We start from the raw sequence: 16,448 nt of genomic DNA, 5'->3' as shown, positions 1-16,448 counted from the left end.
TTAATACTATATTCACCATATAAGCCTTTTTCCTGAATGCTAATCTGTAAGTCCTTCATAAAAAGATACTTTTTTTTCATTTCTTTTATCAAATCCTCCCATTGCATTATAACTACATAATTTTTACCAAATTTTATTCCTCGCAGACACTTTCATTCATTGAAAAATGCACACCCCCAATTTTCACCACATCACCCAAACCCTTACTTTTTATGTTTATTCAAGGTCATCCCATTTCCTTTAAGCATCCATTCAGACAAACCAAAACTTCCCTCGTCCATATTTTCTTCTTAACAACTATCACTATGTCATCTGCACGTCATAACTACCAGAAAGACCACCTCCTTTTGCATCACATATCTAGCATCCTTCATTTTATAAGCTAATTCCCTCATTATTACATTCATTATTAATGCAAACAACATTCCACTCATAGGACATCCTTGTCTTATACCCTACTTCATGCATATTTGTTTACTCAGTCACCCATTCACTAACACTATCACTCTATTATTTTAATATGCTGACTCACAGGGCTCAATTACAAAAGCAATTTGCAGACAGTGCAGCACACCAAAGGAAGTCTTTAGTGCACCACTTGCGGATGCAATTTTGAAGAAATGCTGAATGCATTTTGAGTACTTCGCTATTCAGAGCAGGATAATTACAAATTCTGCACACATCCTTCTGATTCCGAAATACATTGCACACTCAATTCAACTTAAATGCGACAAACTGCAAAGCCATCTCTGTTTCTGAAATCCTTTACTCACAAAGAATGGAAGCAACTGCTACAGATTCTATCATATTCTGTAAGAGTACCAAAGAAAAAAAAAAGAAAAATGCAACCTGCAGTTAATGAACTGTAACAGGTTGCAGTGATACAAACCATACATGAGGTTGTGTCTGTGTGCCCTAGAAGGCAGCCAGCTAGAGGCAGAGCAAGGCTGCAACTAAACCAATTGTCAGGCCAACAAATAATTGACAGGTACCACCTAGACAGACAGCTGGTGCAGGCTGTCTGCAACATGTGAGCCCCACCCATATCTGTGGAGACCCTGCGAGGAAATCCCATCCCCCTTGAAATCAAAGTGTGTCTCAGCCTGGGTGTACTTGCATCTGGGACATACCAGACATGTACATGGGAATGCTGTGGGAGTGTCACAGACACCTGTCAGTCATATCCTGGCAAAATTCATGGTAGCAATGTGTAGCAATGTGGATGACTGCATACACTTTCCATCCCAATGGAGAGAAGAACTGTAATGCATCAGTTCTACATCACTACATGATGTACTTGGTGCAATAAGTTGTAAACACATCCCTATCAAGAACCCAATACATCTTGAAGTAGACCAATATATAAACTGAAAGGGATGGTCATCCCTGACTGATAGCTTGTACGTACAGCAGATGGCAGCATAACAATCCTCATAACAACACACCTTGGAAATGTCCATGATGCTGCATTATGGTGGAAATGTGGACTCAGGGCTGCATTCCAGCAAGATGAAATACCTAAGGGGCCTACTACTGTGTAAGTATAGGAACACAGCTAGGATGTAAGCTAAGGATACCCCTCCCAACAATATCCATGCTGACAACATGTGTGTTTACTCCCCACAACAGGTGACTGTAGTTAACTACTTGAGCCATGGCTAATAATCCTGTACCATGAACCATCCAGCCCTGCAGAGGAGCCTACATGAGAGCACATGCAATAACCAGAAATGCCATAGAGCATGTGTTCAGTGTACTGAACGCTAAACACATCTGGGGTGTGCAGTGCAATACACAATTGAGAAGGAAGCACAGATGATAACTGTCTGTGTCATGTTGCACAACATGCTAACTAGACCACATGGTGGTCTTCCAGCTTCAGATGTGGGTGAACTACCCCAAGATCCTCAGATGCCTGAAGATGACATCTCACAGGCATCAGAAGAGACATAGAGACCAAAAGACACAGGTGTATGCACAAGTGCAGACCCAGGCAACATGGCTGCATCTGACCCATGGCTTTGAGTAAGGACAAGCCACAGCCACACATACAGAAGTACACAGATAAAACATTGATATTCAGGTGTTGCCCAACCACAGCAGCATACATGGCATCTAATGGCAAGTACCCACTAGATATACACACTGAGCATCAGACAGAATAACATAATCACAGCATATAACACTTTGAACATATACAAATCTATCACAACAGGGACCATCAGCTCAGGGCACAAATTACACAGGTATGCATACAGACTCATATTATTGTATCTGTGTTTGGCACACAATATGGGAAGCACATCAGTACAACACATTCCTATCTTGCCACTATAAAAAGCTGCAAACAGGTAAACAATGTTGGACATAATGCCTAACTGTTTTTAATATCACAAGTCAAATATGTCACTGTAAAGTATGGATAACGTAATGTAATAAATGAGTCAGCTATGTTTAGTAAAATTGTTGTACTTTTTTGGCATCAGGCTTGTCAATGAACACAGACAGATGACATCATTGCCACAGGGAGAGAATGACACTACTGCACAGAGTGGATCAACTGGCTATGTCACTGTAATGCAATCTAGGACACCCACACTGAAGGCAAACACCACGGTCTGGTCTGTCCCTATCAAGTATGGAAACACTTTGCCCGGGTTGCTCCACAAAGGAAACTGATGGGATGAAATCAACATGTAGAGGTGATGGAGCATGACTGTGGCTTGACTGTCTGGTCATGACTGCTGGGCCCTCAGCAGATGGGCCAGCAGTAGAAGTGTGCGCAATTGGAGCATAGACATTGATGCCCAATAGGCAAAGTTGGTTCTGCTGAGAGGGGGCCTGCCTCTTCTATGTGACAATTGGCTAAGCATAGTCAGGGCACACAGAACTGTGCTTGTACTGTGGCACTGCTGTAGTATTGTAGAGGCCAGGAATTCTACTGACCAGGCCATACATAACATACTTTCTTTCTGGGCAGCCACTGACACCATTACCTGACCATGTCTGCACTGCCATCCTTCATGCTGCACATCCAGCTGGTATGCAACACAATCTGTGTCACAAGCAAGTGCACAGATGTCAGATCCATGACACTGTTGGGAACATCCATTTGTCTGTAGGAGTAGGCGAACACCCTCTGACACCTACCCATGCATACCAGCTGCACACCTACATCTACTGCGATGGCCAGTATCAATGCGTTGTGGGGGACTCTCAACATCAGCAGCAGTCTTAACATGAGTCTGTCCACCATCCAATGTCCCTTCACTGTCAGAATAGCTGGACATGTTTGCCTCCACATCTAAGGCTACAGCTGCATCCACATGACTGTCACCATCTTGGCCAGACTGTATCAACATGTCACTGTCCTGCTACCATATTGAGGCACATCATACCCCACATCATGATCATTGGATGGGCTGATGAAGGGTACAGGTAGCTGATGTACTAAAAGAAGGGACAGATGACATAGCTCAGGACAACATGCTTACATCACTTGCTGGATATCATTGAAGAAATACGGCACATATATATTAATTCAATGTTAGAGATGGTACTGATGTACCATTAGGTCTTGACTGTGTATGGGTCATGGAATCTATATAACATGGTGTTGAAAATTAGGTTACATATACAACACACATGATATATTGGATGAATGCAAACATAACACCCACCTGAAATCCTTATGGGAAGATGGTGCAGGAGAAGAGGGATGAACTTCAACTATTGTAGGGAAACATAGTCAGCATCATTAATCACATAATTGCCAGCATGGACCATTTGAACAGCATTAAAACATACAGTAGGTTTTATACAGACATACCACTTGTTTTGCACTTAATGATGATGCAGTCTGTCCTAGGAATGGGTAAAAGGACACAGTATTAATGGAGGACAACAACAGGAGTAACAACAACATGTATGAAAGATGGGCAATAGCATAACAATGACAAACTACCACTGTTGTGAGTTTATGTGTTATACTGCAGATCCTGCAGTGGGAAAGTAAAGAGAAAGACAACACAGTCATGTATGCAGGTAACAGATTACAGACAGCATGAAATATACAACAAAGTAACAGGGGCTGCAGATACTCATGTGAAGGACATTGCATCTACTGGCCAGATTTTCCTGTCTAGAAAAACAGTGGCATTGATGTCATGTATCACAGGTCTGACAAACATTGATGCAAACTATGAACCTGTTGTAACATATCTGGTCAGTCTGTACTTGCATCTGCATGGCTTGGGCCCCCACTGGATATACCTGTAGTGTACAATATTAAGGAGATATCAGTATTACAGTAAACAGCACTGCTATGACATGAGGCTGAGGCAATAACAGGTAGTGGTCACAGTAACACTGTATGAAGACACTCACCTGTCATTCCCTGGTGTACAGAAGTAGCTGGACCTGTGAATGTTAATGCAGACAGCGTTCCTGGTTGCACTGTTCTGTCTGTATTGCAGTTGTATGAGTACATCATTACACTTACATTCATCATCATCACCTTGTGTGGATCTGTGTCCAAGATTCAATTCTGCTGCTGTAAATCCAAAATGACAATACATGAATATGCATGCAACACCAGTATACTATGACCTGTTCTATAGTCATCCATGTAATGCAAAGTAAGACATACATCCTCAGCCTGGAACTCCTGCTTGTATCCTACCCCTAGGTATGCATCACTCCTCACTCATCATATACAGGGAGGCAAGAAATATTGTGATCTCATCAGAGGTCAATGGGGGGCCACCACTGGTGTCATCACTTGATCTCTCATGCCATCAAAACCCATTTGCTGAACAGAGGATCATGTCAGAGCAGCATCAGCAACAGGCCTCATAGGATCTATTGTGACCTCCAACCACATTAATCATGTTGGTGATGTCAACACACACTTTATTCCTCCATACTGTATTGCTTCCACATTCAAGGAGTCTCTGCCTATGTTGCTGCACAGCATCTACTATGATGTCATTTTCCTGTGGGGAGAAATTATCGCCCTAGGTCTGTTTACCATATGAAAGACAGTGATATGCACATATTTATGGAGGTCCAGTTATGCAGATGATCATCTGGACAGTTTATATTACAGTAAAAAACATGCATTCCAGTGCAATGCAGACTTCTATGAAACACTCACTGTCATATATAGTAATGCGACATATAAAATGTTACAACAATGCCTGCATACATAACAGTTGTAAAATCAACATAACTGTAGAGGCTTTATGTGAAATACAAACCCCATATGCTACATATCCATTGAATGGAAGGACAAATGCAATAACATCATGTTGCAGGAGTATGCATGCATTTTACATTAAAACATGACACAAATTATTAATTGAACAACTTCTGGAAAGTGTCATGTATCCATAAGCAGGCCTCAGAGAGCACAAATCCTTTTTATACTGAACCAGTAGTTATAAGACTTGTGGATAAATATCTGTAACAGCAAAAGAACATAGTACTCATGGATAATGTTGGAATCATAGATTTCCATACATACACCACAGAGTGTACGGAGTCAACTGCAAGACATATGGATAATCCATACATCTATCTTTATGTACTGTTCACTTTTACTATGTAAATCTGTCTATACAACTGCATATGGGAAATTAGTGCATGTCTTTAATGCAGATGGCAACACCTGTATGCATAAAGGTAAATCAAACAGCACTCCAGTAAGTTACAAGGATTTGTCATAAAGCACACATTTTCAATAAAAACAAATCTAAACAGGTACATTTGAGAATGAGTAATATTAACAGAGGTAATATTCCTCAAAGCAGAAATTCTAGCAGGTGCCAATTTAACTTATCAGCTGCCAATGATTCAGGTATAACTAAAAGTAAAAGCACCTTATGTGTATCCATCTTAAAGTACCATTTACATCATACATAATTAATGAGGTTCATTAAAATTCCAGGCTATGGAATCCAGTTCGCGCACATCCACACAAGTTCTCAAAACAGGGCACATTAACCACTAGCTCGGTTTAAAAGAAAAGTGCTCCATGCAAGTACCTCATAAGTATTGATAAACAGTACCATGTGTAGCACATACCTGTTATCTTCCAGTGATCTGATAATATGATATAAGCGCCACTTTTAAATATTGATTTTGATACATTTACAGATCAGACCAGTGCTAGGGGCGGCCACGGTGGTGCAGCGGTTAGCGTTGCCACCTCACAGCAAGAGGTTATCTGGTTTGATTCTCGGCTGGGGTGCCTTCTATGCAGAGTCTGCATGTTCTCCCTGTGGTCACATGGGTTTCCTCCGGGTGCTCCAGTTTCCTCCCACATCCCAAAGACATGCTGTAGGTGGATTGGACACTCCAAATTGGCCTTAGGTATGAGTGTGTGCATGCGTGTGCCTTCTGTGGAAGGTTGGGTGCCAGGCTGGTACTGTAAAACTCCACTGCCAATCATGAGTGGACAGGTGATCCGCTGTGGTGACCCCTAACGGGGAAAAAGCCGAAAGAAGAAGACAGATCAGACCAGTGCTACCTGTGAACTGAGCATTTGTCCATTTTTAGTGTATTTTCCATTGGAGTATTTAGATGGCTACTTCCAGGAGTCTTCGACATGTCTGGGCACCCTAGGCTACAACCTAAATGACAGTTGGGTTTGTGTATATGTCACACAATTTTGAAAAGGCTGTTTTAGATGTAACTTTGCAGTGCTTTAAATGTTGTTTATGTGTTAGTATGCTTGTATGTGGTTTCCAGAGGCTAATCTACTGTCCACAGTCTGTCTATTCATAGACTGAATGGGTTCTGCTGTGGTAGTGTTTATACTGTCCTTTGTAGACTGTGTGGTATGCCCTTCAGTTCAACATTGGTATTGCAGCTGCCTATAATACCTTGGGTGTTTTTATTCCAACATACTTGTGTCCTGTGTTTGTGGATACATGTGCAGATAGGCATTTCTTTGCAACATTTCATCATCAGCAAGCATCATCAGGATATTTGCATCTTGTAGGCTACTGATTGCTACTAATTTTAGATAGGTTATGCATGCAGTTGTAGACATACAGTACTGTTTGTACAACATATACTAGATTCTTGTGTTATGGGCTGTAATAATTGAACATTATAACTACTTGTTACTGTTGTATTTGTTATACTGATGTGGGGTCAGCCAACTACATTGCTGACTGGCTCAGATGTTTGTCATAAGGCTTGCCTAGTTTCCACAATATTGGCATCTCACTTTGTCTTCATTTTAATAGCGTCACTTTGTGACTGTTCATATGATGCATTACATGCAGAGAGTACAATTTACATTCACACACAGAAATAACTGCTCAGGGAGCACATGCAAGGGAAAAAGAATGGAAGTAATAACGTTGTCAGACACTCAGCTGGACTGTTTACTGAGGAGGCAACATTATTAAACAGTGCAGGTTTCAATAATAATATTTTGACACTTACAAGCTATTAATATGTCAAATTTCAGTTATGTTAATGTGGCATGAGGTAGTGTCAGGCATGATTCAATTAAAATATCAGAATATGTTACATGTGCTTGCTTTGCACATGCTTGCCATGCTTCATGCTGGCCAATAAGAAAATGTTCAGGTGATGTCATCATTTCCATTGTTGGCTGTGTTATGCATGCCATTGCACAGCTTTGATTGAACTACTTACATTGGTGATGGATACATTGTCCCTGACGTTCTGTTATTAGTCATGTCCATAACTATAGATAAAGTGACACAGGAAAGGTGTTGTGTGCATTAGGAGCCATTCACTAGCAGTAATTGCATTGATTATAATTGTGCTACTTGCTAATGTTTGCACCATTTTAAACTGAACTGTGTTTTAAATAAGAACTTTGAGGTATGCTACTACACCTTCGGTCTCATATTTGGATTTGCAGAACTCACAAGTGGAGGGCATGTTAATTAATGTATGTTAAATCTCAGATGTGCACATGAATTTAATTTTAATGCCAGCTATGATTTTCATGGAAATGTGTGGCATGATAGACATTTGCTTTTCATTGTTATGGTGAAGGCTGGGAGGGGGTCCAAACAAGAGAGCAAATCTGGAAGCAGGGGGTGAGAGCCATGTTCTCTGAAGATTGTCTTACTCCCTCTTGAGAAACATTACAAAGGAGAGTTTGGAGTGATGAAAGTAACTAAATGTATCTGATGAAGTCTCTTCAACTTATTTAAAAAGGAGACGAAAGCGCTTATACATTTGGATATTCTACAATTTTAACCTTGGATTACAATAAAATTTTGGTGTGTTTATATAAACATTTGCCTGCTCCATTCTACTTTGTGATTGACTATTGTTATGGTTTTGGCTACTGACACAAATCGCATATGGTTGTACAGTGAATTATGGTCATAATGTATTTTAAAATTTTATGAGTGCTGTTTTGTGCCTATTCATTGTATCACAGTGGATATGTTATGCAGCCAGGTAGTATCAGATATACATATGTTATTTCTGTGTTGTTTCATGATTTCTCTTGACAGAGCATTGGAATCAATCAGATGTAGACTACAAGTGCATTCCAGGCCACTGCCAGAGTCCTCAGAGGATGACAACAATGACAAGGAAGCTGGACCCACACCTGCACAAGCCATCATGCTTGCTACACCTCAGATGAGAAGATGCCAGGACCAACAGAGAGACAGTTATTGAGAGGAGATCTCGGAGGTTGTGAAAAATGTGTTTCAAAAATAGATGAAGGACATGATGGAGAATTTTTTTTCCAAAACATAGCACAGGCTATGTGTGACTCATTCTGGAAGATTTCCAGGGAGATCATCTGTGAGGCTTATCCCCAACTGACCAGTCCCTCGGGTCCATAAGTATTGTCTGTGTGCTCCAATTGTGTTATACTGCCAACATGCTGATTGCCATATAATTGAATGGACTGTATACAGGTTCATAGGAGGTTACTAGGCTAGTGACCCTAGAGCCTTTATAAGTCTAGCCATGTTAATCCTGGGTTGCCCCAAATTTCCTTGGTTAGACTGACATACTTTACAGATCAGCACTGACTACCCCTGTCCATGAAGGACATGGGTGCCAACCCCAGGGAGAATTTGAGGTCATCCATCCATCTGTCCAAATTGCACTTGAACCAGGTCATTGAGGAGCACTACTTCACATGAACTGGAAGTTTATTCCAGAGCAGCAGCAATCTCTTAGAGAAAAACAGTATTAGTAACCCATTTACATGTTATGGGAGTAGAACCTACAGCCTTCTGCATCAAAAGCAAGTACACTACTTGTTGTGCTACTAACATGCATACTGTGTAGCTGCCATTTGTGTGTTACATATGCAACCATACCATGCAGCTATCATTGTGTGACATTTAATTATGTTTCAATGTGTACATGACAGACATGTACACACTAACATATTACACTTTCCTTCCACATTCAGTTGTCCATGCATTATGATAGTTAACCTACAATTATTGTTGCAACAATTACCCTGTAAACATGTGTTTTACCGAAGGAAACTGACAGATGTTGTCCATAGTCCAGCACTACTACTATGGTATGGTTAGGATTTGTGTATTGCCATTTCATGTATGTGCAACAGAAAGACATGACATTTCACATGTGTTTTGGATGACAGTTGTCATGTTTGCCACTGGCATGTTGTGTTGTATGCCATGTGTTGGCAATGCTGATGCCATGTGGAGTCATATACATGTATGTCATACCTACAGGCAATCCTCCTTTTCTGACTGCATTGAACACCAACTTAACATTAATATTGAGGATAATAATTTATTCAGTAACAGTTCATTACACTGTGTTTGCTTTATGTTACATTTCCACATACATTCCCTATTCACATAAGTTCACACCTTCTGGCAATATTTGTACACATTAACTGATAATTATACATATCTCTGCACATAGTCCAGTCCATAATGATACAACACTGTACCTTTGACATATGAGCATTCACTGACTTATCATTGATGTGCTACAATGATGCTCACAAGAGTGTCCTCTGCTCAGTAATGAACAGGGTGTGTTACATGCACCTATGATTGTTTATTCAACATTCGCATGACAGGATATATGTATGTGATTGAAATTCTTATAGGATCATAAGCTAATGGCCCTAGAGCCCTTACAAGCCTAGCCATATTTATCCTGAGTTGCCCCAATTATCAGTGGTTAGGTGAGTGACATTTGCAGAGGTAAAGATCTATGGTAGTTAATAATGACCTCCTCTGTCCAGGAGAGACATGGGTGCCACCTCAGGAGTGAATCTGTGGTCATCCATCCATTGCTCTAGGTTGCATTTGAAGAGGGTCAGGGAAGAGGTCTGTCTCACATGAATTGGAAGCTCATTCCAGAGAAGTGGCAGGCTCTGGGAGATGTATATGTGTCTCTCCAGCATGACCTGTTCAACGTTAGAAGCTAGGTAAAGATCCCTGGAATGACTGACCTTCGTGCAGTTTTATTTACAAATGTGTCGCATTTCCATCAGGGCCGAGTCAGAAACTGCCCTGTAAGCCAGGCACATGTTACCCCTTAGCAACCTATAGGAGACAGTATACAGTGACAGAGCTTTAAGTCTTTCTGCATAAGACTTGTTTTGCGTACCCTGTAATTCCTTGGTAAGAAACCTCTGAGGTCTCTCCAGTTGTTGCAGGTGTCTGGTGTGGTACATGCAAAAGGAAACATTGTACTCAATTAATGGGATGATGAGGGCTGAGTATAATGGAATTACAACATCCTTAAATCTAGATACAATGCCTTTAATTATAAGATATGCCTTACTGTTGTGTGAATTCATACCTCTCAATTGTACAGATTTTCACAGAATGTCCAGATTTTTGCCTCATATTTTGATCTTTTTCTCATAAAATTGTGTTTTTCTGACAAGTCATTGGCAAATCATTGAGAGGTGAAGTCAGAGAATAATGACAGACATTTGAGTTTCAGACTTGATACCCTTCAGAAAATTCATGCTAATGTAAAACTTGTTATTCTATCAACTGTCTAGGTCTGTAAGCGCAACATTTAAAAAACATCCTATTTTTGGGGCCTTTGTCCTCTCTTTATTTATGGCTGTGTCCAGATTTCTTGCTCTAAGAGGTTGAGAGGTATGTTGTGGATATGTAGTGGTCAAAGTTCAGATTGCTATCAACCTGAGTACCCAGATCACATACCACTGGGTCTACACTTAGGGGGTACTGTCTATAATGTAATTAGCAGGGGTCAGCTTTCCCAAAGGGAATAATAATGCATTTTTTTTCATTTAGCTCTAATCCATGGCTTTGGCACCAATCATTTGTCTGCGTTTCTTTGCTGGTTTACCTATGCCTGTTGATGTTACATGATTGCATATTACTGCGTATGTGTGATTTATACATGGCCATTTTTGTGGACATCAGCAATACAGTCTGCCCATGTGACATACATTTGCCATTTGCTTAAATTATTTTGGGGTGGCTTCAACACATGCATTTGCAATGTGTAACCTTACCATTTTGCTCTGCTTTTCCTTGATGTGGGTCCAGATTGTTCACCTCACTTCCACCTTTGTATTTATGTAATATATTTTCCAGATATGTTTACCTTTGTTGCAAATATTGACCATTGTCATTTATTACATTGTTATGAAAAACGAATAAAGCAAGCCTCGGAGTACTCCACAATGTGGAGTACTCCGAGGCTTGCTTTATTCGTTTTTCATTTATTACATTGTTGACATACTGAACATATGCCAAATGTATGGCCATTTTATGGATGCATGGCATCTGCACACACATCACTGGCTATTGATTGCAATATATCCTTGTTCTCATTACACCCGTGCGTTAACCAGTATGCATTGCTGAAATTCATGCGTGCAATCTGAAATATTTTTTAAGCTTTATGTATGACCGCTCTGGCGACCCCTAACCAGGAAAAGCCGAAAGAAAAACAAACATTCTCATAAACATTTTATAATCTGTGTTATTTAATGCAATGGGTCTCCAATATTTTATTTTAGCATATACCACTACATAACCCTTCACAAACAAATTCTTTCTTCAACCATTCATTCAGTACATTTACAAAATGCTCCCTTTACTAATCCATTAATTTCTTATACATTCTATACTCTGTACCATCTGGACCTTATACTGAATTAACACTTACTTTCCTAAGTACTTCATCCAATTCACTTTTAGCAATTGCTTTTTCAAATTCTTTCTTAACTCATTCTAGATTTTTTTACTTAACATTGTCTTTTAGTTTTCTTCTTTTTACTCTTATACATATTTTTCACATGCTATTCTACAATCCTCATAATTTGATTGTGTATTTTTTTACCTCTCCTTTTACATTTTTCATTTCCCTTTTCATAGGTTCATAGGTTCATAGGTTCATACTAGGCTATCTGCCCGAGGGCATTTATAAGCCTAGCCCATGGTTTTGTGGCTTAGGCCACCCCTTTAGTATGGGGAACTATACCCATTATTTTTCTGTGCCTCTGTCTAGCAGTGACACTGAGGTAATCCCTGGAGTATATCTGCGATCTCCCATCCATTAGTCAAGATTTCTCTTGAACAAGGCCAGCGAGGTGCTCTGCCTCACATATACCGGGATTTTGTTCCACAGCATAGGGAGTCTTTGGGTGATGAATCTATCCCTCCAGCATGTCCTATTAATAGCCGTGTCGAGGTTTAAGTCTCCCGCCCTTGTGGCTCTGACGGATCTAGATTTTTTGAGGTGAAGCATATTCATCAAATCTGGGTTTGACATGGCCTTGTATGTCAGGCAAAGGTCACCTCTGAGCAAGCGGTAAGCGACTGAATAGAGCTGGTGTTCTTTCAGTCGGGCAGCATAGGACAGATTTTTGAGACCCTTTATCCTTTTGGTGAGGAACTTTTGTGGCCTCTCCAGCTGCTGCAAGTGTCGGGTCAGATACATTCCGAATGGGGCATTGTACTCAATCATTGGTCTGATGAGTGATGAGTATAGGGAGACTATGACCTCCCTTGATCTAGATGTGAATCCCTTCATGATAAGGTGGGCAATGTAGAAGGTCTTCCTAACTACTTTAGCTACATGGGTGTCGAATGACAGGCTACTGTCAACCTGGGTCCCCAGGTCCCTGATAACTTCTTCTGTGCTCAGAGGATTACCACCTATATGGTAGCTAGGGGTAACCTTGTTTTTCCCGAAGGGTATGACTATGCATTTTTTGGCATTTAACTTTAGGCCATGGCTCTGGCACCAGTCATCCGCTTTCTGTGAGACCCTTCTGAAGGATATCTGTGTCAGATGTGTTTTCGACTACGGTGCCCAGTTTGCAGTCATCTGCAAACTTTGTCAGCCATAACCCTCCTGTGTTTGCTTGTACTTCGGAAAAGTAGATGCCAAACAAGAGTGGGCCCAGGACTGAGCCCTGTGGGACACCACTTGTGACAGGCTTTGAGTCTGACATAGCGCCAGCAACTCTGACCCTGTGGGTTCTGTCACTCAGCCAGTTTGCAACCCATCTTGTGATGTATGGGTTAACATTTAAGCTGATGAGTTTTTCAATGATACCCGAGTGGGGTATTGTATCGAAGGCCTTCGCCAGATCGAGGTAGGCTGTATGGACTGCCTTTCCCTCATCAATGGCTTTGGTGACTGTTTCGAAAAAGTCAACCAAGTTTAAAAGGCATGATCTGCCTTTGACAAAGCCAAACTGGGTTGGATCCAAAGTCTGCAAATTCCCTATGTCTTTATTTATGAGGTCCATTATGATCCTCTCCATAGCTTTGCAGATAAGGCTTGTCAAGCTAATGGGCCGGTAATTTCCAGGGTCTGTGGAGGCACCGCCTTTGTGAAGTGGGACCACAGTCGCAGTGCGCCACTCCCTGGGTATGTATCCAGAGGTGAGACTATGATTAAACAGCTGTCCTAGCTGTGGGTTTAATTCCTCGTTGAGTTCGTGGAGCACACAGCCTGGGACACCATCAGGTCCCATGGATGCTGTGTTTTTTGCTTTGGAGAGAGCAGTTCTCACTTGGGCGTTTGAGATGTTTGGGGGGCTGCAACCATTTGGTATAGATATCTCTCCCTTTGGGGAGGGGAGAAGTTTGCACTGAACCTGTCAGCCAGTATGTTGGCAATGTCTGTAGGATCAGTAATCTTCACATCATTTTGAACTAGTTCTGAGCATATCTGGGAGTTTCCTCCCAGGTTTCTAACATAGCTAAAGAAGTCCTTATGATTGTCTTTTGAGTCTTTAGCTATTTTTCTCTCAAAATTTGCTTTGGATGATTTTATGAGAGCTTTTAGTTTTTTACTTATAGTGATCAAAGGTGTCTTACCTTTTAAGGATTTTGCTCTATCTTGTAGTAGCTTCCTCCTTTTGTTGTAGAGTTTGTTTATGGCTGGGGTCCACCAGACTGGACGCTTGCCCTTGGTACAAAGAGTCTTTGTTTTGCTTGGGATTGCCTTATCCATGCAGTCCTGCAGGTGCTGGTAGAAGGCATTTGTAAGTGATTCAGCGGCTTGAGTACTGTTTTCCGCCGGCTCGGGGGCCTTAAAGGAGACCACACTAGTCTTTAGAAGTGTGAAGTCGGCTTTTGAGAAGTTTTTTACTGTGGTCTTTTTTATTTCAGGTGGGGGTGGGATGAGGACCTCCAGCAAGAGTAGTTTGTGATCTGATCTCACCAGTGAGGGGTATACTTCCGGTGTTGAACATTGTGCTCCCATGTTCATGATGATGAGATCAAGTATGTTTTCTCCTCTTGTGGGATGGTGACTAGTTGTTCCATGGCATTTGAGTTTATGAATTCCAGGAACTTTTGGGCTAGGGTGTTTGGGCTTGAGTAGTGTTCCCAGTCTATATTAGGGTAATTGAAGTCACCTAGTATGATGGTGTTTGGAGATACATTTATCCCATCCAGTGTTTTCAGGAAAGCCATGTGAGGTTCCTGAGTTTGTGAGGGTGGCCTGTAACATGCTACAATTTGCAGAGCAGTCTTGCCTATGGTTAATTGCACCTGGATGGTCTCCGATGCATCGTGCGTTGCCACCAGTCTTGAGGTGTGGGTGTCCTTGATGAATATGGATACCCCCCCTCCTTTCTTGGTATTGTCCGGATTTTGGGGCCGGAACGCATGATATGAGGTAAAACCTGTTAGTGCTGGGGTGCTCTCAGGAGCCTTGAACCAGGTTTCTGTCACAGCACAGACATTGATGTTCTCCATACTGAGAAGGGCCTCGAGTGCGTGCATTTTGAGATTTAGACTTCTGGCATTGAGCAGCATTACCCTTAGTTTTTTCCTTTTTTGTGTTCTAGGGTGGTAGGTTTAGAATTTGAGCCTTGCCTAAAAAAGGCACTATGGGGGTAGCAAGAGCCTTTGCCAATATCCGGAATCCCAGGGGTGACAGGTGCAAGCCGTCCCTTGCGAAGCAGCGTGGCTTGTCCAGCATGTCATCCCAGGCAGACAGACATTGGATCCCCTTTGAATGACACCAGAGTTTAAGCCAATTGTTAAAGCTGATCATCTTATCTCTGTATTGTGGCATCATTCTTGGTGAAGGTAGGATACTGCTCAAGGTCAGGGTCATACCTGCCTGGGCTACATAATCAGAGAGCTCCTCAATGTCTCTTTTCATGTAGTCCAAGGAGGTACGTCTCAGGTCGTTTACACCAGCGTGGACAATGACTGAGTCGTATTTGTACCTGCTGTTGAGAGACCTGAGTGCTTGCGTTATGTGGCTTTTTTTTTTAATATCTTCCTTTACTATTTTACCCAAATATACAGATACCTCCTCCCTTGTAAATAATAGCTCTGCCTAAACAGTAATGCTTTGATTTTGTTGCTTGATTTATTTTATATATTTCTTTTTCTATATCATAAAACTCTTGTATTATTCTCTAAATTCTCTAATACATTTCTATACATTTCCCCATACTTAACTTTTTTTTCCTTTCTTACGTCATCCTGTCAGTGGGGGGAAAACACTTTTTGTACTTCTTTTTAAGTTCACACCACATTCAGATCAGTTATTACAGGAGTCCTTGATGATTATATTATCCTCCCATAAATGTAAAACTCCATTCTTCAATTTTATCCTAAATTTTCTCATTTATTTCTTTTCTTTTTATTCCCTTTCCTATTTTAATATACTCTCTTTCTTCCATCACCTCCATCCATATTGCTAAATGGCCTGAAAAACATGCCACAACTGTATCACCATCTGCAATCCTCAAGCCTTCCGATAAACAAAATAATCAATTTCAGATCCAAGTGCCCCCCTTCTAGAAGTCATTTGACTTTTGTTCCACACAGCAAATTTACATTACCACTTCCTGTATTTTTAACATCTTTCCCTTTCTTGTTACATTTTCACTTTAAATCACAACTAAAGTCCTGCAATTATAATTTTCATGTTAACCACCACATAGTCTAATATTTGATGAAAGGGATTCTTTCTTTCCA

Source organism: Protopterus annectens, chromosome 6.part0, assembly GCF_019279795.1.
Source record: "Protopterus annectens isolate FY-2018-M chromosome 6.part0, PAN1.0, whole genome shotgun sequence".
In the NCBI taxonomy this organism is placed as follows: Eukaryota; Metazoa; Chordata; order Ceratodontiformes; family Protopteridae; genus Protopterus; species Protopterus annectens.
This window is presented reverse-complemented; position numbering follows the sequence as displayed.